We start from the raw sequence: 22,987 nt of genomic DNA on the forward strand, positions 1-22,987 counted from the left end.
TATATTTAAAGTGCATTTCTTGTGAGCAGCTTATAGTTAGTTCTTTCTTGCTTCTTTCGCCAATTTGACCATCTCTGCATTTTAATCAGAGATTAAAGGCATTTTTACATTTGACGTGATCAAATTCAAATTTTTCATCTTGCTATTTGTTTTCTATTTGAAAGTAAATTCTTTTTGGTTTCCTTTCCCACATTTTCTTCCTTCTTTTGGATCAATTGTTTGTTTTTTAAAATTGTACTTTGCCTATGTTGTCAGCTCATTAGGTGAAAATCTCGGAGGGGGGTGGGTTACTGTACTAGTTGCATTAGGATTTGTAGTATGTACCTTTAACTTACCACTGTTTAACTTCAAGTAATAATGCTCCATTTCACATATTAAGAACCTTAAAGCTATATACTTTAATTTCTCTCCTGTTTGCCTTTGTGTTATTGTTGTCATCCATTTTTCTTTTACAAATATTGTAAACCCCATGCTCCACTATGATTATTTTAAGTGTTTAAACACTTAATTAGCTCATAAAGAGATTTCAGTAATAACAAAAATATCTTGTGTATTTACCCATGTAGTTAGCATTGCCAGCACTCTTTATTCCTTTGTGTACGTCCATGTCCACATGATCTGCTGTCGTTTTCCTTCTGCCTAATGGATTTCTTTTAGCATTGCTTCTAATGCAGGTCTGCCGATAGGGAATTATTTCAGTTTTCGCATGTCTGAAAACCTTTCATTGCACTTTAATCTTTAAAAGATGTTTTTACTGGATATACTTACATTCTATGTTGACATTTTCTTTCTTTCAGCACTTTGCAGATGTTGCTCTCCTCCTTTTTCATTTGTATTATTTTCGATAAGAAATATGCTGTTTCCTCATTTTATTCCTCTGTCTGTAATGCATCTCTTTTCTCTGGCTGCTTTTAAGATTTTTCTTTTTATTCACTACTTTTAAGCAACTTGACTATGATGTGCCTTTGTGTAATTTTCTTTCTGTTCCTTGTATTGAGGGTTTCTTGAGTTTCTTGGATCTATGGTTTTATCATTTTCATCAAATTTAGAAATTTTTAGACATTACGTATTCAAATTTTTTTCTCCCACCCTTCTCTTTTTTTTAAGGGCTCCAATTACACATATATTAGGCTGCTTAAAATTGCCCCACAGCTTAATAATGCCCTGTGCATTTTTAAAAATGATTTTCTTGGTGCTTGTCACTTTGGATACATTCTATTATTACGCCTTCAAGTTCACTTACCTTTTCTCCAGCAATGTTGAATCATCCACTAATATCATTCAATGCGTTTTTTATTTCAGACACGATAGTTTTCACTCCCACAAGTTTGATTTGAGTCATTTTTTAAATCTTCCAAGTCCTACCTAACTTTTCAAATATAAAGGATACAGTTATACTGATTGTTTTAATGCCTTTGTCTGTTAATTCCAACATCTATGTCAGTTCTGGTTCAGTTTTGGACATTTGAGTTTTCTTCTCATTATTGTCTTATTTTCCTGCCTCTTTGTATTCCTGGTAATTTTTGACAAAATACAAGGCATTGCTAATTTTATCTTGTTGGGTGTTGGATATTTTATATTCCTATAAATATTCCTGAGCTTTCTTTTGGTATGCATTTCAGGCATTTAGAAATAGTTTGATTTTTTTCAGTTTTCTTTCTTTAAGATCTGTTAGGCAGAACCAGGGCAATGTTTAGTCAGGGCTGATTGTCACCCACGACTAAGGTAAGACTCTTCTGACCACTCTACCCAATGTCCTGTGAATTATGAGTTTTTCTAATCTTACTGAAGGGAATAGACCCTATTCTTGATCCAGCCTGGGGGCTATGCACTATTTTTTCTAATCTTTGAAGGTGGTCTTTGCCAGGTTTCTAGTAGTTTCCTCACACATCAGTCCTCTGCTGAATATTCTAGAGAGATTCTCTGCTGTTTTCTGTAATACTCTCTGTGTGCAGCCCCCTCCTCCTCGGTACCCTGCCAGCTCTAGCAGCTTTGGTCTCCCAAGACCCTCAGCTTTGTCTCTTCAACTAAGGAGTCCAGTAGCTTCTACCTCGTTTCTCCTTCCTTGCATGGTGGCCTAGAAGTTCTCTCGGGTCAGTTGGCTGGGTCAATTGTAAGGCTCCCCTCACCTTTTCTTCTATCTTTCAGAAGTCAGTTTCCTTCATTGCCTGATGTTCAATGTATTGAAAACCATTGGTTCATATATTTTATCTGGTTTTTCATTGTTTCAGGTGAGAAGAAAAATCCAGTCCCTGTTACTTGCTATCAGTGGGAAGCAGAAGTCCCTCTCTTAATCCATTTTTGATTTACTAAAATGTGCACGGATTTCCAGTGGCAGACCATAGAAACGTTTGTGCACTCTTCATAAACAGAAAGATTGCCAAAAGCAGTCAACATAACTTTCCCTTAACACACAAAATGGCAATGTAATCTCTTGCTTAGCAAGATATTCAAGTGTTTTTAATATTTAATATTGCATTGAAAAAGAAATAGATTGCCAAAATGATAATAAGCACAAAAACTTCCTGTTCATCCTCCGCAGTATTTTGTCATCCTGGGGAAGGTTTAATACTCTGCTCCCTGCATGTGTGCCCAACCCCCTGATCTACCCCTGTGGCTCTCCTAATAGGCCACCGCCCTTGGAATTTTGTAAGCAGGTTTGTTGATAGAAAGCCACAACCCTACTCTACCCAGATGGTAGTGTTAGTTTGAGGACCATTGAATACCAGGACTTTCTCCAATTTATCACAATTAAACACCTGTGCTAAATAAGTTGCACAGCTCCACTGTGGATTTAAAGGCATGAAATGGTAACCGTCAAAATCTTCTTTTTATTTAATGGGATAAATGGTGTGAGGGCCCTCCAGATGTTGTTTGAAGATAATGGATGGTATTTCGAGCAGTGAGGTCCTCTGGAGGCTTTTCAGACTGAGGTTCATCCTCCTGTTTATATTCTCCATGCTGTTTCTCTGATGAGTGGCTCTGTGTTTAAAGTTAAGTGTTGAGATTCTGCATTTCTACTTATCATATTCTTATTTTCATACTGTGGCAAACCTACCCTACGTTGTTCCAGAAAAGGCATAGAAATAGCAAACAATATTGAATAAAGATTAAGAACATGAGTTTAGACATCTGACAGGGCCAGAGTTAAGTCCCAGCTCCATCACTTGCAAGCTGTGCGACCCTAGGCATGTTACTAAAGCTTTCTGGCCCACAATTTCCCTGTAAAAAAAGAAATTAACTCAAAACTTTTCTAAGGGTCAGATGAGATAACGAATGTAAAAAGAGTTCAGTATAATACCTGACAACAGGAAACACTCAATAAAGGTGACATTCTGATGCTCGATGAATCTGCAACAATGATAAGTCCTGCACCATTTTTACCACGTTTGATAATAATTTTCAGTATAATGGTTACTTTCAGAGTCTGATGGGTCATCTATTTTTAAGCAGTTGATATGTTATCTCACTATTCTCAGCCAGATGTCTTAAACTCGTGGTCCACAGGCAAGCTGCAAATAGTTTTTAAACATTATAACCACAATTAAGAAAAAACATATTTCTCATAAAAATCCAGATTTCAGTAAAAACTCAGATATGTGGATTCTTTTAAATATCTGAAATGTCTTTTAATGGTAAACTCACAATTCCATGTATTGTACTAACTGGGAGCTGAGAACCACTTGGCACATTCAGCAGGGCAGTGCTTGTCAATTTGCCACGATCCCCATCATTCCACTTGCCTTCCTTGTACTGAATTGAGTGTCACCCAGCACAGTAATTCTTTTCACATTTCTACTTGTTCCTTGTTCTATTTGTGACCCTTCTTTAGGGTGCTCATTCTCCCTAAATGAGATGCACTGATGTTTACAAAGTGTTTGGAATAGAGTCTGATATAGAGGGCAGGAATCCTGCAAATGTTCTTGGCCCTGGAACGTGATGAAAGTATCTGTGGAGCATTCTGAGCATTCTGCCTTTTGGTTGTTTGGGCAGAGACCACAGGTTGTCACCAATCATAAATTCTCCCTTGTTTCTCTAGCATAAAACCCCTAATATAAGTTGGGCTCATTGCTGAACCAAATAAACACTCCGAGTATCCCTTTCAGTTTGGCATGGTGATGTGAATAAGTGGAAGAGGAGCCTGGTAGAATCAAGATAGAAGGAGGCATTCCTCTCTCCTGTTCTTTCATGTTTTTTGGGGACCAAAATGTGGATATGATGGCTGGAATTGGAGCTGCCATCTTGTAGCATGAGGTAGAAGGCAAGAGGTGAGGATGGTGGAAAAACAAATTAAAAGGCCCCTGGATTCCTTACGCCCTTTGTGCCACCTTACCTGTCCTGGTCTACTTGCAATTATATCAGAGATGTATATATTTCAATAATGTTTATGCCACTGTTATTTGGGGATTTCTATCACTTGTAGATGAAGTTAATCCAAACTGATAATATTAAGTTGCTAATCAATGTGGTGGTAATTACATAATATAAAGAAATCGGAATGAATATCTCAGAAACTTTACAATTCACGAGCATTAATTCTGTCTTCCCTGAGATTTCTCTTTGAAATATTTCATGTATGTATTTTTTTACAATCTAACATATTTATTTTCTCATCTCTTCTCATTAATTCCTTTTTATGTACATTAAATTTTATTGTGTTTTAGCATTGCGTACTTATAGTATTGTATTTTTGTAACAGCTTCATTGAGATAGAATTCACATGCCATACAATTCACTCATTTAACGTGTATAATTCAAAAGTCTTCAGTATGGTCACAAAGTTGTACAACCATCACCATAATCAATAGCATATGTCACTTTCACTTGCAATCCATTGGCTCAAGCAAGTTATGCAAGTTTGGATAGAAAAGTCTCCTATAGAAAGGGGTCTCATACTGAAATGCAAATATTTTGAAGAACATTGCAATCTAAAGCACATATTATCCCCACTAAATATATATCAGGGGCCATAGTAATCAGAGAACATGTGATAGAAGGGGTAGGACTTGCGTAAGTTTTATTATAAATTTCTGAGTTGGACTTGCTGATCAATGGTGACAAATAGAAAAGGCAAACAATAGGATATATTGGAGTATATGAGGAAGCCATTTGGTGTAAACCAAATTCAGCCTGACTTTGTTTTTCCAGAAGGGCCTGACGTGGCCATTGAGCATGCATTGTATATTTGCTTTAAACATTTACTATGGCAAGAACAAATGCCCTTAAGATAAAGGTGCAACTCCTCCCCACATTGGCATTTCCTTAAGGATAAGCATCTTTCCTTAGGCTAGGAACTAATTGTTGTGCTCACCTGTGACCACCCAGCTGGGGACAACAGACCTGCCACCCTGCTGTGTCCCCTGAGACAGCAGACCTACTACCTGCTGTGTCCATCAATCGCTGTGCCGACAGAGCGGTCTTGCGACTATTGTAAAAGGGACATTTCAATCATATGTGGAACATCCTCTTTGGGGGTATATAACCACTCTGTACACTCCACTTCTTTGGTGCCCTTTCTTCCTTTTGGAAGAAAAGCTCTGGGCCATGGTCCTCATATTTTACCTCAGAATAAACTCACCCAAATTTTCGTTTATAGATTGGGTATGGATTATTTTCGTCGACAATGGAAATGGCATTTAAAATAAAAGTTCTTTGTAGAAGTTCAAATGGAGAAAATGAATGTCACATTGAATAAAATGCAAGAAAAATATTCTTATAAGAGAGAAAAATAGTTTTTTGATTTGGAGTGGTAAGTTAGGATGTAATCTTGTAAGAGAGGAAAATTACTTTGTGACTTGGGAGTGGTAAATTAAGAGGTAATTTAAGACCAGTTATAATAGAGAGTTTTGAATGATAAGCCAAGCTACAGTTGATTTTGAAAGCTAATTATAAAAATAATATTTAAAACATAAAAATAATAATAATAGCACCCATATTGACCTCTTTCTCTGCAATAAGTGCTGTCTTAAATATTTTATAGGCTGTATCTCCTTTAATTCTCACAATAACCAATGTAGTAGGTCCTGATATTGTCTCCACTTATCAGAGGAGTAAAATGAAACTCAGAGAAGTAAAGTCACTTGCCAAATTTCACATGTAAGACAGTTTCTATTGCTTCCAACCAAGAACCATAATTTATATTGAATAGAAAAAAAGTCTAAAATAATATACACCAAAATGAAACTATGTGATGGATGAAATTTCAGGGAAATTTTCATTTGTTTGTGTCTTTAATTTCTTCCAGCAATATTTTGTAGTTTTTAGTATACAAGTCTTGCACCTCCTTCATTAAATTTATTCCTAAGTATTTTATTCTTTTTGATGCTATGGTAATGGAATCATTTTCTTAATTTCCTTTTCAGATTGTTCCTTGCTGGTGTATAGAAATACAACTGATTTTTACATGTTGTTCTGTACCCTGCAGCTATGCTGCATTTGTTTATTATCTCTAATAGTTTTTGCGTGTGTGTGTGTGAATTCTTTAGGATTTTCTCCATATAGAGTCATGACATCAATGAATGAGATAAATTTACTTCTACCTTTTCAATTTGAATGCCTTCATCTTTTTTTAATACATCTCACCCAAGGGGATGAGAAGGTTAAACAATGCAATAGAATGAGAGCTTTGAAGACCTGAAATTGGATAACCACCTAGAGATGTGATAGGAGAGAGGTTTGCCTACTGTCTCCATGATGAGAACCAAAACTTAAGACTGGGAAATTCAGATCAAGACAAGAGAATGGTACCGTTCCTACTTACCCCTATCTATAGTTAACAAATTATGAAAACCAACATGACTGAAGAAACAGCAGCTTAGTTAAAGCTGCCACAATTGAAAGCTCAGAGTTTCAGGAGAGAGAAGCAAAATTGGGGAAGAGAGCAGGAAATAGGACTTGCTAATCTACCAGTTTTAGTGATGGTCAATAGCTCATTACACTGGAATTGTGGATTCTATATCTACAGCTTCCATTTAATTTATTCTTAATAAACATCAGGCAGTGGGAAAAGCTTTCTATTAATTTTTACGACAACCATGTGGATGTGCATTATTGGTTTCATTATATAGAAGTGGAAATTGAGATTCAGAAAGGTTCTATGCTTTGCTCTTGCTACACAGTGAGTGGTGTTAGAAATAAGATTGAGGCCTAGAATTTTTATTAAATGTTATAATTTTCATAGATGACACAAAGAATATTTTATATAGATAATTGTATTCATACTATATGGTCAGGATAGGTGAAACCATGCTGCAGTAACAAAGAGCCCCCAAATCTTAGTAACTTAAAACAGCTTTCTACATTCTCTTCACTGTGCAACCCAGAATAATGGGTTATATAACTTTTATGCCCAGATTCCAGTAATCCATGATGCCTTCATCTCTCTGTCCCCAACCTTTTCTTTTTTTTTTTTTTTAACAAATTAATACTTCTGTATGAGCAGTTTAAACAGTTTTTGAACACGAAAAAATGTAATCTGGAAACCAACATCTACCTATTTCACTGACATTTTGAAAAATAAAAGACTATATGTGAAAGCATTTTAAACTCCTTAAAGAAAAGAGTCATATCAGATCCAAAATATTACAATAACAGTGATTCCTGTCATTTCAAATTGTTTAGTTTCAATATAAAGCACCCAGATCAAAACTAAAAATAAGACTTGACCAGATGAAATTTACCAGGAGAGTTTTATTAAAGGGCAGAAGTTCAGCTTAATCTTCATCAGAATGAAGGATTGCAATCCATTACAATGTCTAAAAAGATATTGAATTTGGTTTTGACACATGGGCAAAGTAAATTTTGATTTTTTGTATGTGTGAAAGAGGCCACTGAAAGGAGAGAATTAAAAAGAGTGTTATTAGTTGTCATACTATGTGCATAATGACCCATCCTGTTCCTGAGGTCATCAGCATGATAAAATTGTGGTTTTCTCCATCTGCCAGGACTAGTAATGTGCAACCCATTTACCATCTAAATTTGCATATAGAAAGTATTGTTGACCTTTGAATTTCAAAGGACAAAGATTTACAAGGACACATTCCAAAATAAACCATTTAATTTGTGTCCCTGTATTCTCTTGCAGCAGCAACAGAAATGCAACATGCTGCCATTTCATAACAAGAAAAAAGAGGATAAATATCTTCCCAAGTGTGAGATATACCAATATGATTTGGAAACCAAAAGAAAAAACTTCCAATTTCTCATGATTCTTATTTTAAGCCGTTTATTTTTGTGCTGTAATTACAAGTGTTAAAGCAGCATATATTCATAGTAAAATGGTTCTTTAAAAGAATAGAATTTCAGAAGCATGGATTTTTTTTTTTCATTAAACCACATATTCAGCTGGGCTATGTGGGCTCCATCCTGTTGTGCCACCCTTCTCCCATCAATGTCAAACATCTAGAAAGAAAAATCTATATTTGCTTTCTTTCATAGCTGGGCACCATTCACTCCTTAGTTATTTGTTATCTGCAGTTGCCTTAAAATTATATCATTGCATCCATTTGTTCATTCCTTCCTTTTTTGTCCACTCACGCGTTCATTGATTACTACTGAGCTCTTACTGGTGGGTGTCATTAATGGGAATGTAAATGTAAACACCACCCGTGTGGTCCCTGACCCAGTAGAACTTGTATCTGCCAGAGGGTGACAGGTGGGAAAGACACCAATAAAAAGTAAACAAATAAATGAAGAGGCTAAATCCAGAGAAGATAAGTGCTATAAAGAAACTAAAACAGGCTGATATGATGGAGTGGCTGAGTAGTGATGTGTGAGTACCATAAATTAGGACCTTGAAGAAGCCGCTCTGAAAATAAGATATTATGTTCACAGGCAAGTGATAAGAAAGAGTGGATTCAGAAGAGAATTACATGCAAATTGAAGAGGGAAAACAAGACCCAGAGTAGGGTACATGCTTGGCTTGTTCAGGAAACTGAAAAGTTCCTCCCTATGCTGGCCCACTTGGCTCTCTCTGCATCCTCATTGTACCTTCCTCCCCTGGCAGAGGGAGGCGATGTTACACAGTGCGTAATAGCACACGTTCTGGAGTCTGATGGATAAAGATTGGGTCTGGATTCTGCTGCTTCCTCCTTTGTGGGCCTCAGTTTCTTAGCCTGTAAAATGGCATTGCATTGTCAGGGTTCTAACAAGAAACAAATGACATACCCAAATTAGGTTAAGTTTCAGGAGGCTTATTTGCAAAGGGGCTAATGACTAACGTGTGGGTGGGGTGCAGAGGAAGCACGAGTTGCCACACCAGAACACGGAGTAAGTAGTACCAGAACTGGTCCCACCTCTAGACCCCAAAGGACAGGGTAGGGAGAGGTGACTGGGACCTGAAAAGACAGAGAGCACAAACTATTTTGAGACAAATGGTGGCCTTCTGGCCATAGACAGTCATCCTAAGATGACCTGATAATGACAGAAACAGCTCTGACTTGTTCTCCTCTCTGCCTCCAATTTCCTGCTGATGCTCCGTCTTGGTGGAAATGAGCTGGAAACCAAAGACAAGAGAACCCTTGGTCTAGTCCATAGAGGTAGATCTTTGGGGACAGAGAGGAATAGAGAATGCCTCTGGAGTGACGAACTAAAGACAGGAGATAATAAACGTACCTACCGCATGCAGTAGTCATGAAGAGTGTTTGAGGCAGTGCACATAAAACGCTTACTCTCAACTCTATTCTTTAAAATAATCTGAAACAAGAATGGCAAGATGTAAATATTTGTTAACTTCACATTGGATTGTGTTATATTTTATGTAGTTTCAGGATGTTCACAATATTTTCTAATATTATAAAATGCTTGGCATTGTGTTTGGAGCATAGCATGACATAAATGTTAGTTGCAAAGACCATAACAACAGTGATATAACATAAGCATTTCACCAGGATCTGCCTCTATCGTTCTTCTCTCTTCACAATAATCTGGTTTTAAAAAGTCTCATCTTCACTGGTAATTTAACCCACCCTCCCAAAATATACACGATTTTCTGAGAATTATTTCTAGCCCACCTATGCATCCCAATTTCCAAAATTTCTTTTAAACTTCCCAGTGGATCCATCTATCTAACTCTTTCATAGGCATTTAATTCAGCTCATCCTCTCACTCAACCTGCTTTTTTTTCCCAGGTCCCTTGTACCTTTAATCAGAAAAACTGTGGAATCCACTCACTTATTGCCATTGGCACTGCCATCCCCTAATCCAAACCAGCATCACACATTTCCTGGCTGCAGCCATCTAGCTGGTCTTCATGCATCCAATTTGGCCTCTTCACACAGCAGTGAGAGTGATCTTTTTAAAAAAATGTATCAAAAACTACTCAATGACTCTGTACATTAAGCTTTGAAAGCTACTGATGTAGGAAATATTCCCTCAGCCAGGCCACTGAAATAGCCACCCAATGGATTTCTACACCCTTCTCTTCCAAATAATATTTCTTCTTCTTTCCTTCCTCTCTTCCTGGTTTCCTTCCTTCCTTCCTTCTTCTCTCTCTTTCCTTCTTTCCCTTTCTCCTTCCATCTCTTTCTTTCTTTCTTTTCCTACTTTATTTCCCTTTTTTAGTGCAAGCTATGGTGTCAAACACAGCTGAGTTCAAATCCCAATTTTGTGTCTTACTGATTTGGAGTGATATACTTAACCTGTCTTCATCTAAAGAGTAGGGATAACGTATCTACCTTGTAGGGTTGATGTGAGTATTAAAAAGGAAAATATCAACATGATAACCTATATTGTCCCCAGCACACATTAAGAACTTAATAAGTGCTTGTCATTAGTGCTTTATTATGATTGTCTATTATTTTGTTGTTATTATGTAGTTCTTTAGAATTAATCTTCATTAATTTAATTTACAGATGAAATCTTTAGCTTGGCCTTAAGGACTGCATTCCTGTCGTTTCTTCCTTCCCAATCTCATTTCCCACTTGACATGTTGGCTAATTGTTCCTCATACACCCTGATGTATTCCCCTGGCCACTTGTTCATTTCCTATGTATTTTCTCCGTCCTTGCCATGGTCCCACCCATTCCACAGCCAGCTCAAAGGCTAGCTTCTCCACGCAGTCTTTACAGATGCCCCAGCAGGATATAATCATTCTTCCTCTGATTTTCTATAAAATGGTATTCCCTCATATCTATGATACTATATAATTCATCTATGAGTCTTATTTCTCCTATTAGACTGTGTGATATTTAAGGATACAAATTATATCTTAATCATTAAGTAGTAATCAAATTCTTACCCCTAATTTTTTTTCCTGCTTTTTTCTCCCCAAATCCCCCCAGCACATAGTTGTGTATTTTTAGTTGTAGGTCCTTCTAGTTGTGGCACGTGGGATGCCGCCTCAACGTGGCCTGACGAGTGGTGCCATGTCTGCGCTCAGGATCCGAACCAGCGAAACTCTGGGCCACAGGAAGCAGAGCGCGTTACATTTTAGGGTTTTGTATGTTCGACCAAGACTGGTGGGCAGTTCATCTCAGCTAAAATGCAGTTAGCTGTTAAATTCCCATTTTTATCCCTATTAAATATGTTATATTCTTATTCAAAAATATATTCAAGTCACAAAAAAGAGTTCATTGGTGCATAAAAGTAGGGATTAAATGGGAACATAAATACTACAACTCAGAAAGCATCACAAATGTAAACAATGACTAAGACTCTAGTGCAAATCTATAATAAGAATGGGTATTCTTCTAATATCAATGAATCTTAAGCAATAATTTCATGAATATTTTAAAGATTGCGTGTAGTTAGACCAGCAAGCTATGTAAAACTTCATTATAAAACTTTACCTATGATATAAAGCCATTGAACCGTTCACATTATCCTCAAAGAAGAGTGACCTCTCTGTTTTTCCCGAACAAGCTCAAAATAATGCTTTCTGATGCAAAATTGATGACTTCTGTTGTCAGTGGCAGAAAAAAGACCAGAACTACAGAAGCATCTTTCAGGGTTGCATTCGTCTTGCCAAAACATAGGTACTAGTCTCACTACTGCCAAGAAGCTAATAAAAGCAGCTGTCATGTTAATGACAAATAGTATGATCACAGGGAAAGCAGAATGAGCTATTGGCAAAATTCCTTTATCAAATAACACTGATGGATGGTGCAAAATATCAATGGCATACATTGTGGAAGAGCAATTACACTCTTGTGCATCCGCTGGTAGATATTTCACTTTAGACTTGGGTGACACTACTGATGGAGAATGTGTGAATTAGCTGCTCTTGGCATAGTGCAGTACATAAATGAAGGAAGAGTGCTTGACAAGTTTTATTCTGTTTATTCAGACTATAGGAGAAGAGACGTACCTGTTGGTTTACAATTCTCTTTTGTGATCCATGAGGCAGACCAGGAAATGTGCACTGCATTCAGTCCTGTTGGAGTCCAACAACTCATATGTAGCAAGGATGGGCTTTGCCTTGTAAAGAAAAGGATTTGTACCTTAATGCCAATCCATAAGATGCTTTATTTGCTGAGAAAACTTCCTGGTCAGCAATTGTGCTGACTTTGATTCAAATTAAAAAACAAAAAGAGTACAAAGGATGACATAGATGGAGGGAACGAATATAAGATTCTGCTTTTCTGCCCTGAAGTATGCTGGCTTTCAAGAAAAACTTGTCTAGGGAGCAATTTTGAAATGAGAGGTAATATAAAAATACTCTTTTGTGATAGTGCTAATAATAGTTTAGACCATTTCTGTGATTTCACATTATTTGCTCAAGTGGCATATCTCAGCAATAAATTCAGTATCAGGAGTGGACCGAACCTATTTTTTTTTAATGTTGAAACTAACATATAAGAAAACAAAGTTATGGTACAAATGCTCAACCACTAAGAGTTTAATTGTTCCCAAATTAGATTTTTTTTTTTTTACTGATCAGAAAAAGAAACTGATGGCATATTTTAAGACATATTTTAAAACTACAATCAAATGTGAAACATAGCTAAATTCTTTCCATATTCAAATATAATTAAGCAGTGAATTAAGAATCCATCTCCTACTATCTCTCAAGGTGAAATAATCAGCTACCCAACTTTTTGAAGGAAACATGCTCTTAAGCTTTGAGTCTGATGGCATTGCAAAAGTAGACTTCAGTGGGAACTCTACTCATTCTGTGTTCATATTCTATATGATTGTCTGGAACCATCAGCCAGAGACACAAAATACTTACTGCCATTTGTAACAGCAATAATTGTAATCTGGAATCTTCTAATACGGAAACAATAAAGAACAAGAAAATCTACCAACTGGATGTAAAACCTGACCAATACCTATGTCATCAAATCACGTATCCTTTGCTGAAAGATTACAAACAATATGAACTTACCGATTTTGAAAAGTTATTTTTGGTGGTTGGTAAATTGCTTTATCTTTATTTTTATGTGAGTGTCAAATATTTAGTAAGAATTGAAGAAGAGTATCTAGGTCCTCCCATCAGCCCTCCCATTGATTAGCAAGTGACGTGGCCTCTCTGGATCCCGGTCGTTCCATCTATAAAACAGGGACAATTATGCTTCTCCCACTTTGTGTTCTTGGACCTCATCTTGCCTATTTTAAACTAGCTCCAAAATTTGTAGTTCCTAAGCGTAAAGTGTGGGAGTAAGATATGTTCCATTCTGTAAAATCTCTAGAAAAGCATTGAGAAGGCTTTCTGCTGACACCAACTAAGGGCTGCTATAGTAAAGGGAAAGTCTGTAGTCAAACATATGTCCCCTTTTCGAGGAGGAACAACCCAAGTCAGGTAGACAACATTTTCAAAGGCAGATTGTAGAATATCTGTCATTCTGTTCTGGGTCACTAAGAAAAGAATGACCAGCCTGTTATATGACTTTGGAGAATGATCTCAATTATTAGTCACTTTCTTACTTTCTCTTAGCAATCCATCTCTGGGGTTCCTACCTGCTGAGTCAGTTAATTAACAAGGCTTTTAGATATAGCAGTAATGATGTTGCCAAGGTTAATAAAAGAGACAGAGAGAAAATTCACCTCATAGTCCATCTTTCTCCCAAGCTTTCGGTAGATAATTGCCTATCAAGACTTCTCTCTTAAAGGAATATTTATATGTCTCAAAATTAGTGAGATGCAGACACAGGGATTTCAGTGTGCACATTTTACAGAGATTTTAATGTAATATTTACTATGAACATCAAAACAAATGAGAAAGAATGTGAAAAACACCATAATCAAAACTAACTTGCAAAGAAGAGCCCATAATCTATTGAGAATAAGAACAAAGATAAAATACAGCAATAAGGTAAATTCTATCACCAAATTGCCACAAAAACTGACCATGCCAGCCTAAAGAAAGATCATAATAGGATCATAAAAGCCAAATATAATCCAGAAAAAAAATGATTGTGCAAATAGGAATAGTCACTAATGAAAAACTATACTCTAATTCAGTTGAAAGTTTGGAAGGTAAGATGAATGCAAGCACCTTGATGGGTCAAAAAAAGTTTGTCCCAGATTTGATACGAGAACACATCAAAGATAAGCCAAAGAGGGAACATAACCTGAAAATACTGAAGTCAAGGTGAGGAAATATGAAGATGTTGGAATTTTTTAGATTTTGTTTAGTTTATTTAAAATTGACTGTGTTTGCTTATGAAATTACGTTGAGTTTTATGCAACTTCATATATGCTCTTTACAAAAGAATGAAGGAATACTCAAATGAGGCAAGACTGTTTTTTAGGAAAAGGGAATACTCCTTTTTGAAGTAGAATGCATCAGGCATCAGCCACTCTACCTACCAAGAAGGTCAGTCCTGCCCTTAGAAGAGTCCAGAAGACATAAATAAATGATTTATGCACCTTCAGTAATGAATCACCTTTCAGTAAGCTCATTGTTACTATTAATTTATTGATTGCCATTACGTTAAATTACATTTGCATGAATATTTTAATATAGTGTTAAATATTTAGAGTTCTTTAGAAAGAAAAAGATGAAACAAGATATATGTCATTTTAGTTTTACTAAGAAGTTTTGTGAAGTCAAATAACCATATAGTGCAATTAAAATGCAAAGGTGAACAGTAGGAAAGTGCTCACACACACATTCACACCTCAGTACCATCATCACAATCTCTCATTTCTTTTTGTCTTGGTCATACAGTTAAATAGAATTAATGCTCAATATTCATATGCATACATGCACACATAAACATATACCACAAAAAATATATAAACTGATATTAGAGGAAGTAGCATTAATAAGAGAGATAAAGAGGTAAAATTCATAACAAATACATAACATTTACAAAGGTCTATGTAGCAAATATCATGGACTCAACATTTACCAAGCGTAAACAATAGGAGAAACAAGAAGTAGATATAATAATAGGATCATTTTATTCATTTATCTAAGTCTGTAACAGATTAAGTAGAGAAGGATATAAATAACAATTTCAGAGATAAGTCCTATATGTGCCTGCATATATATCCTGATAGTTATGTGTACAGATGTGCACATAATTCTGCATGATGTAGAAGGAGAGCATACCTGCTTTAAAGGTTTCCATTAGAATAGTCATGAAACTGTTTTTATAATAACACACAATCTGAACACTTTCAAAATGTATAAATAGAATGAAGAGAAGTCTCTAATTATAATGAATTATAGTAGAATTTAATTGTAATATCAGGAAAATACTTCTACAACATGAACATTTGAAAGACAAAAAGCTTTTATCTCAAACAACCTTAGGTTCAAAAGGGTGTGAGGTAAGGGTGTTAGGTTTAAAGCCAAGAAGAGGAGTTTGCTTTTGAAAATAGGAGTGACGTCACTTCCTGAGACTCTGAAAAGAAACAAAGGCAGAATATGTTGAGATGAAGCTAGGGAACACACAACTGGTGCCAAAATTTTTATGTTAAAATGAAAAACATTCAAATTAAAATTCCAGGTATTTTCTATGAATGTACAGAAAATTTCAAAATGGCAAAAATATCCAAAATAGCTTAAAAGACAAAAAATCGACTAAGAGTAACTATTTAATGCAACAAAGGACCAATATTTCTCATGTTACAAATGCTCTTGTAGGGCCTGGCCCCATGGCTGAGCAGTTAAGTTCACGCACTGTGCTTCAGAGGCTCAGGGTTTTGCGGGTTCGGATCCTGGGCACAGACATGGCACTGCTCATCAAGCCACACTGAGGTGGCATCCCACATAGCACAACTAGAAGTTGCCTACAACTAGGATATACAACTATGTATTGGGGGCCTTCGGGAAGAAGAAGAAGAAGGAAAAAGAAAAAAGAAGATTTGCAAGAGATGTTAGCTCAGGTCCTAATCTTTAAAAAAAAATGCATCTATAAATTGACAAGAAGAAATGCAATCTAATATTAAATAGACAAAAATAATACAAAGGAAATTTATAGAATATGAAGTGTAAATGGCCCATAAATAGATGCCTTTAGAGAATAGTACATAAAAACTTTTACTCATTCAACTGGAAAAACCAAAGATTGATAACATTCATTACTGGTGAGGGTGTAGAGTAATGGGCATTCTTGCTCTTGCTAATCCACTAACCAAACAGTAAACGTTGGGTTTTTCAAAGGGCTGTAACTAGGGGATGGAGGGAGAGAGGCACTCAATGTATCTCTATATGATTTTTACTTGCTAAAATGAGAATGCATTAATTTTTAATTTCAAAATCCAAGATCAGAAATTCAATTTAAAAATTGATATTACTTTATGTCAAGAAATTTGGCAAAATCTATTAAAATTTAAAGTAAGAATGCCTTGGGGCAGGTCCGGTGGTGCAGCAGGTAAGTTCACATGTTCTGCTTCAGTGGCCTGGGGTTCGTCGGTTCGGATCCCGGGTGTGGACGTACACACTGCTTGTGAAACCATGCTGTGGCAGGCATCCCACGTAAAATAGAAGACGGGTGTGGACGTTAGCTCAGGGTCAGTCTTCCTCAGCAAAAAGAGGAGGATTGGTGGCAGATGTTAGCTCAGGGCTATTCCTCAAAAAAATAAATAAAAAATAAATTAAAAAATAATAAAATAAAATAAGAATAACTTTTACTGCTACTATTTTTCTTATAAGACTTTATCCCATTAAAAAAATGTGTTTGTATCTGTATATATCCAAACATGAATGGAAATTCACTGCAATTAAACTGTTAATAGGTGGAAAAAATTTAAATGTTCATGAATACAGTAGAGTTTTTTAAAAATTTGGTATACTTACACAATGGAATACCATAAAGTTAGTGAAAAGAATGAGGTAATTACTCCTGACATGGAAAGAGATCTATCATAGTGTTGAGTGGAAAAAGAAAGTTACACGATAGTATGCATAACATGAGCCCACTTGTGTAAATATATAAAGAAGTATAAATATGTATTTGTATGTGTATATAAAATAACTTGAAGGAAATGTGAAATACTTCAAGGTTTCTGCTTCTTTGGAGAGTAGAATTGAGATGATCTGGAAGGAAATGAAGACTGGGCTAAGAATGAAATTATTTCTTACATTTTATGCTTCTGTATATTTTCCATGTTAAGTATATATACATTTTTATATAATTTTTCTTCACTGTATAAATCACGGAAAAATCTATGTATCAGCACTCCATAACTGAATGCAATAAGGACAAACTTGACCCATCAAATGGAAAAAGAGTTAAGCAAACACTCTGAAGAACAAAAACTAATATGGTAGAAAAAGGCAACCTTGAAAATAAATGTGGAAGGAGATGAGGGAAGAGAATTCAGGATAATCGTTGTCACCATCATAGTAACGATGATGATGATAGTAGTTGTAGTCATAATAAAATGATAATTTTGGAGACTAGAATCCTAACAGACTGCAAACAAGAAGGTTCAACATTGACCACCTTCACTGTAGTTTGCCACAGGGAATAATACCCCTCAATGTGCAGGGCAATTCCAGTTAATTCACTCAATCATCTCAAATGACTTGTACGGAGTTATGGCATATAACAAAAACAAAAATTAAAAACACAAACCAAACAAATATGTGTGTGTATAGCTTTCTATCCTTTTTGAAATTTTTAAACTGTTTTGGGAGAAAGGAGATGGGGCTCGGTGAGGATGAGACTAGTAACTGGTCCTCCCCACCTGCAGGCATGTGCATCAGGATGTTCTGATGAGACCACAAGGAGGCAACTCAACTAAAATTCTCACCAAAATTAGTCAAGTCAGGAGTGAAGACGTGAGTGGACTCTAGGAATTAGGTTTCTGGAGATTGTTTCCAGCCAGAGATAACAAGCCCTCTTTGCTCTTTCTCCCTTCTCCTTCCTTCCCCTCTCCCCATCTTCTCCTCCCACTCTCCCCCTCTTCTGTACATCCTCTCCCCTCTCCGCCTCTCCTCTCTTCATTTCTTCTTTCTTTTAGATCAGAATCCAACTTGAAGAGACTAGAGACAGCATTCAACTAGCAAAAAAGGAAGAATGCAAAGATGTCAGGACATTTATTAATCCTGCTGTTGCTTCTCTAATAAATCTCCCACCTAGATTTCACTCGCGAAATGAATCCATCTTTACGGGCAAGCTCTGTAGCTGGATGTGTGTGGCAATTCCAGCCGTTCATACTGTCTGATGCACTTGTTAATCTTATTTTTACTTAAAAGTCACCATCATCACACTGATATCCTGGAACTCGCCTCCAGGTATTGTGTGTCGTGGGGAAGCCAGAGGACACAGCTGCTTCTCTTCTTTGACCATATGCTCAAATCTTTGTCCCACTCAAGTTTCCAAAGCCCTGATGGTCTCCAAAAGCAGTGCCTTCTTTTCGCAGCAAGAAGGGTGCTTGTTTGGAGCCCACCTGAATGGCCCTCATGTGGACCTCGCTGTGTGTGATAACAAAATGCTGCACGCTCTTCTGTCATCTCGCAATGTGGTCAATTCCCAGACTTTCTTGGATATTTTCTGAAAAGTTCCTTCTGCTGAGGAAAAAGCTATGTGTTTGCGAGTTCTTTCACATGAATGTCTTCACATGACACACTTTTGGATTGCACTTGAATTGTAAATTTTTCCCTGTTTTCTTTAAACCTGAATGAAAAAGAGCTTTCTATTTTCACTCTGGTATACTACCTTAATTATTCGTTCATTCATTCATTTCTTTACCCCTTTGCACAATCATTTATTTACTCCTACACTCACTCACCCACTCATGTCTCATCGTGAAAAAGAATATAGACTCTTGAGTCTATTACTAGCTGTGTGATATTAGTCAAATTACTTAACCTTTCTGTGCCCTGTGTGCAGCGGAGATCTTCCTAGTGTCTACCTCACTGGATTGTTGTAAGGAATGAAGGTGGGTCTTGTATGCAAAGCACCTAAAAGGGCTCCTGGCACATTTTTTGTTGTTATTGGTGGTGGTTTTTTATTTTTGTTTTGTTTTTGCATATTGGTAAGCTATTATGATTTAGTCCTTCCTTCATTCAACAGATTTTAATTTAGCACGTTGTCTGTGCCAGGCTTTGTCGTCCATGCTGGGGATGCAGCAGCAGACAGGACAGACATGATATCTGCCTTTATATAATTTATATTTTAATGAGAGAAGTTGAAAAACATACAGGTAACAAAATCAGATGTTCTTTCAGATTGTGCAAGTAATAGATCTGTTTTGTTACCGTATCAGAGCCCTGACTCCCCTCCTGACCCAACCCTGGATGCTATGCTTCAGAAGACCCTGCCCTTGGCCATCCTCTGGCCATACCTGCTCCTACAACATACCTTCTTACAACTAATAGAGCTATTTTAATACCCACGTTAAAAAAAAAAAGCATCAACAATTTTAAAACTTTTTATCGAAGTATAAGGTGTTTTGTTCATTTTTTTAAGAGTTGGAAAAGCTCTTAATATCTACTTTAAATAATCTCTTCTACAATTAAAGCCCTTATAACTTAAGGATACAGAAAGGCAGTGACGGAGGAGGAGATGGGAGTAAAGATGTCTCATCTATTTTCACTATTTCAAAACATATCCAACTAAACTCTTATATTAGAAAATAAATAAAAATACTTTGTAGATTGATGAAAACTTCAAATATTTTGCTTTTACCTAAAATTCTACCAATTCTGTGTACTATACCAATTCTGAGTGCTAAAGCTGATTATATAATATTGTCCAAAATGTCATATTTTTAAACCATTGAAAATCATTACATGCCAAAGATGATTCATGGAGTGGTCAAGAGGACTGACTTTAACTTTAGATAAGTGGGTTTGAATTACAGCTGTTCCTCTTACTGCATATTAATTCTTGAAGCCTCAGTTTCTTCATCTGTAAAATGGGAATATAAAAAAAACCCTGTTTGCACATAAAATAGTCTTCAGGTTTAAATGAGATACTATGTAAAAGGCTTAGAAGGTACCTAGTATACAATAATGTGCTTAATAATGCAAAAGATCATTAGTATTATTGCCATTTAGTAATGGCATTTTTCTTAGTAGGCAAAATTCTTTTAAACTGTGAGACACAACTGGAGAAAAGCTATAATCCAATATTCTCGATTGTCAGCTGGCAAATGGAAGTATGAAGAGGTTGCTGGTCATACCAGAGTGATATCATGGCCTAGGGGAATGCAGAGCTGGATTTCAGGTTCCATGGCTTTTCCTTGCCAATGGGATGTTGCCACCTTACAGTCATGATTTCTTTTCGATGCTTTTGGGGGAAAATTCTACACGCAGCAACAATTTTCATGTCTTTCTTCAGATCAGTTTCTCAACTTCGTGTAACCAAAGACGTATTAGGAATTCTACTTTCTTGCGAAGTGTGATAGATGTTCCAGAACCAAGGAGTCTGTTGGGAACTAAATTTGTAGTCAAGTAATGACAGGAAGGGCCATTAACTTTCTCTTTGGTTACCTCTTTTCAACTATGCTTGATTTCACTTGTTAGCTGTGCAGTTGAGATGTCACGGAGACATAAGCCTTTGGAAGAATTGCATGAAATTTCCACTGAGCTCTTTCGATTGTCTGCAAAAGTAATTTTCTTAGGTACATATTCAGAGCCTGTCGAGAATTTGACCACATTCCAAGTGCTCACAGTGGCACACGGGTGGGCTTTAGAAAGGGTTCCTAAGGACTTTTAAGAAGTCTGCATAGTTAGTAAAGAGTTAATAAAAGAGATTTCCAAGGCATATCTCACTATATAAGGCACCGAGTTACATAACACAGACTTCTCACTCATCTCCGTGCCATTTCAGCTGCTCAAAATATGTCACTTAATTTCAAGTCATCAAGGGCTGCAAGGCACTGAGGTGTATATGAGGACGTGTACCTTGCATGTTAAAACTACCCTTCTGAGAAGGTTCTGAGCTAACACTTCCACTTTTTTATGAATTGCCGTGACATATATGAATAATTCATTCATGATACTGAAAGTGCAACCACTGAGGCTTCCTCCCCAGGGTGTCTTGGTGAAGCTATTGACAGCACTAAAATGAGCGTTAACGGAAGAACGTCACCAGGGCAGGATGGGAGAGAATGATCCTCAAACTATGTCTTGAGGTTGTCTGTCAGCTTTTACAGATGGGGTTCCTGTGCAAATTCAGATGTAGTGCTGGAAAACTCATGAAGCTAATGCAGATTGAAATGCTTCAATGCTATGTTTGCAGGAAACTTTATATATGTCTGAAGAGTATTTTGTAAATTTTTTGGGGGGGGGTTATGAGTAAGAAATAGGAAGTCAGAAATCCCCCTGCCATGGCAGTCTTTCCTGGGATCTAGCACTCCTTTGTAGAGTTCAGAAAAAATGCCTTGAGGTGAGACACAGACATCTAATGATGCAGGAATTTCCCCATCACAGGGACACAGTGGTTATGTTCTTCAGATATTGCTTGGAACAGCAGACAGCTAAATAATCCCTTGAATAGCCAATGTCACGCCTACAGTTCCAGTTATAAAAATAGCTGATAGGTATTGAGCTCTGCATGTGCCCTATCTCATTTAATCCACACACCAACCCTATGAAGTAGGTTTATTTATAATTATCATCCTATTTTAGAGATGACAAAACTGAGACTTGAGTAAGTAGTATAATTTGCTCAAAATGGTCCAGCAAGTAAAGATGAGTGCCTGGATCTAAACACGTGTGCCTGACCACAGCACTCGTTCACTTCAATGTAGCACAAAGATGAAGGTACTAGAAGACAAGCAGGATGAAGTTTTGTTTTGCTACCCTCCTGAGGGGCAGAAGGGATTACACAATGATCTTGAATTCTAGAGTTAACGCCATCATTGAAAAATATCTCAGCCACGTCATTCAAGCTTCTGAACTCCTGTTTTATCATTTATGGAGTGAACCTGCTGGGTTTTCCTGGAAGATTAAATCCGTTATGGTGGGTGAAAGTGCTCTGAGTGTATGAAAAGGCACTACACAGATGTGAGGTCCTCCCCTGGGGAGAACCAGAGGTGGGGACCTGGTCTTCAGGGCACTGGATCCATGTAACACAGTGTAAAGAAATGTTTGCTTTAAGAGATACACAATCAACTCCACTTGAATGATTGTGCCCAAAGGGGAGTGTCCCTCAGGAGGACTGAAAGCCCACGGAGGTAGGAGTGATGGATGGAGATTCTCTGAAATGCAAAGCATCCAGCATTGTTTTGCCTCAACTGCTCATCCAGTCTCCTGTATCCTGGGTAAAGAAGCTTCTTTGAGAAGGAGAAAGGAGGTCTTATGAACCAAGGAAAAACAAAACCATGGAAAATCAAGTTTTAGAGAAGGGTAGAAGGTTAATCACCTTTCAGCATAGGTGAGAAGAGGACAGAGCTGTGGCTGCTTAACAGTAACCACAATGGAGAGAAGTTCATAAGGTTTATTAAATTTTGCAATATCCCCGTGCTTGCTGGCATTGCTGTGCCATTTTCCTTTTTCCTTAAGAATTTGTAGCCAATACTTTAAACCAAAAACACTTAGTGTCATTAGTGAGAAGTTGTATGTACTATATTCATCAGCCAGTTCTGGAAATTGGGGGTGGAATAACCTGGAATAGATGTGTTTAGCTTTAAAAAAGGTTTC

This window comes from Equus quagga, chromosome 1 (genome assembly GCF_021613505.1).
Source record: "Equus quagga isolate Etosha38 chromosome 1, UCLA_HA_Equagga_1.0, whole genome shotgun sequence".
NCBI lineage: Eukaryota > Metazoa > Chordata > Mammalia > Perissodactyla > Equidae > Equus > Equus quagga.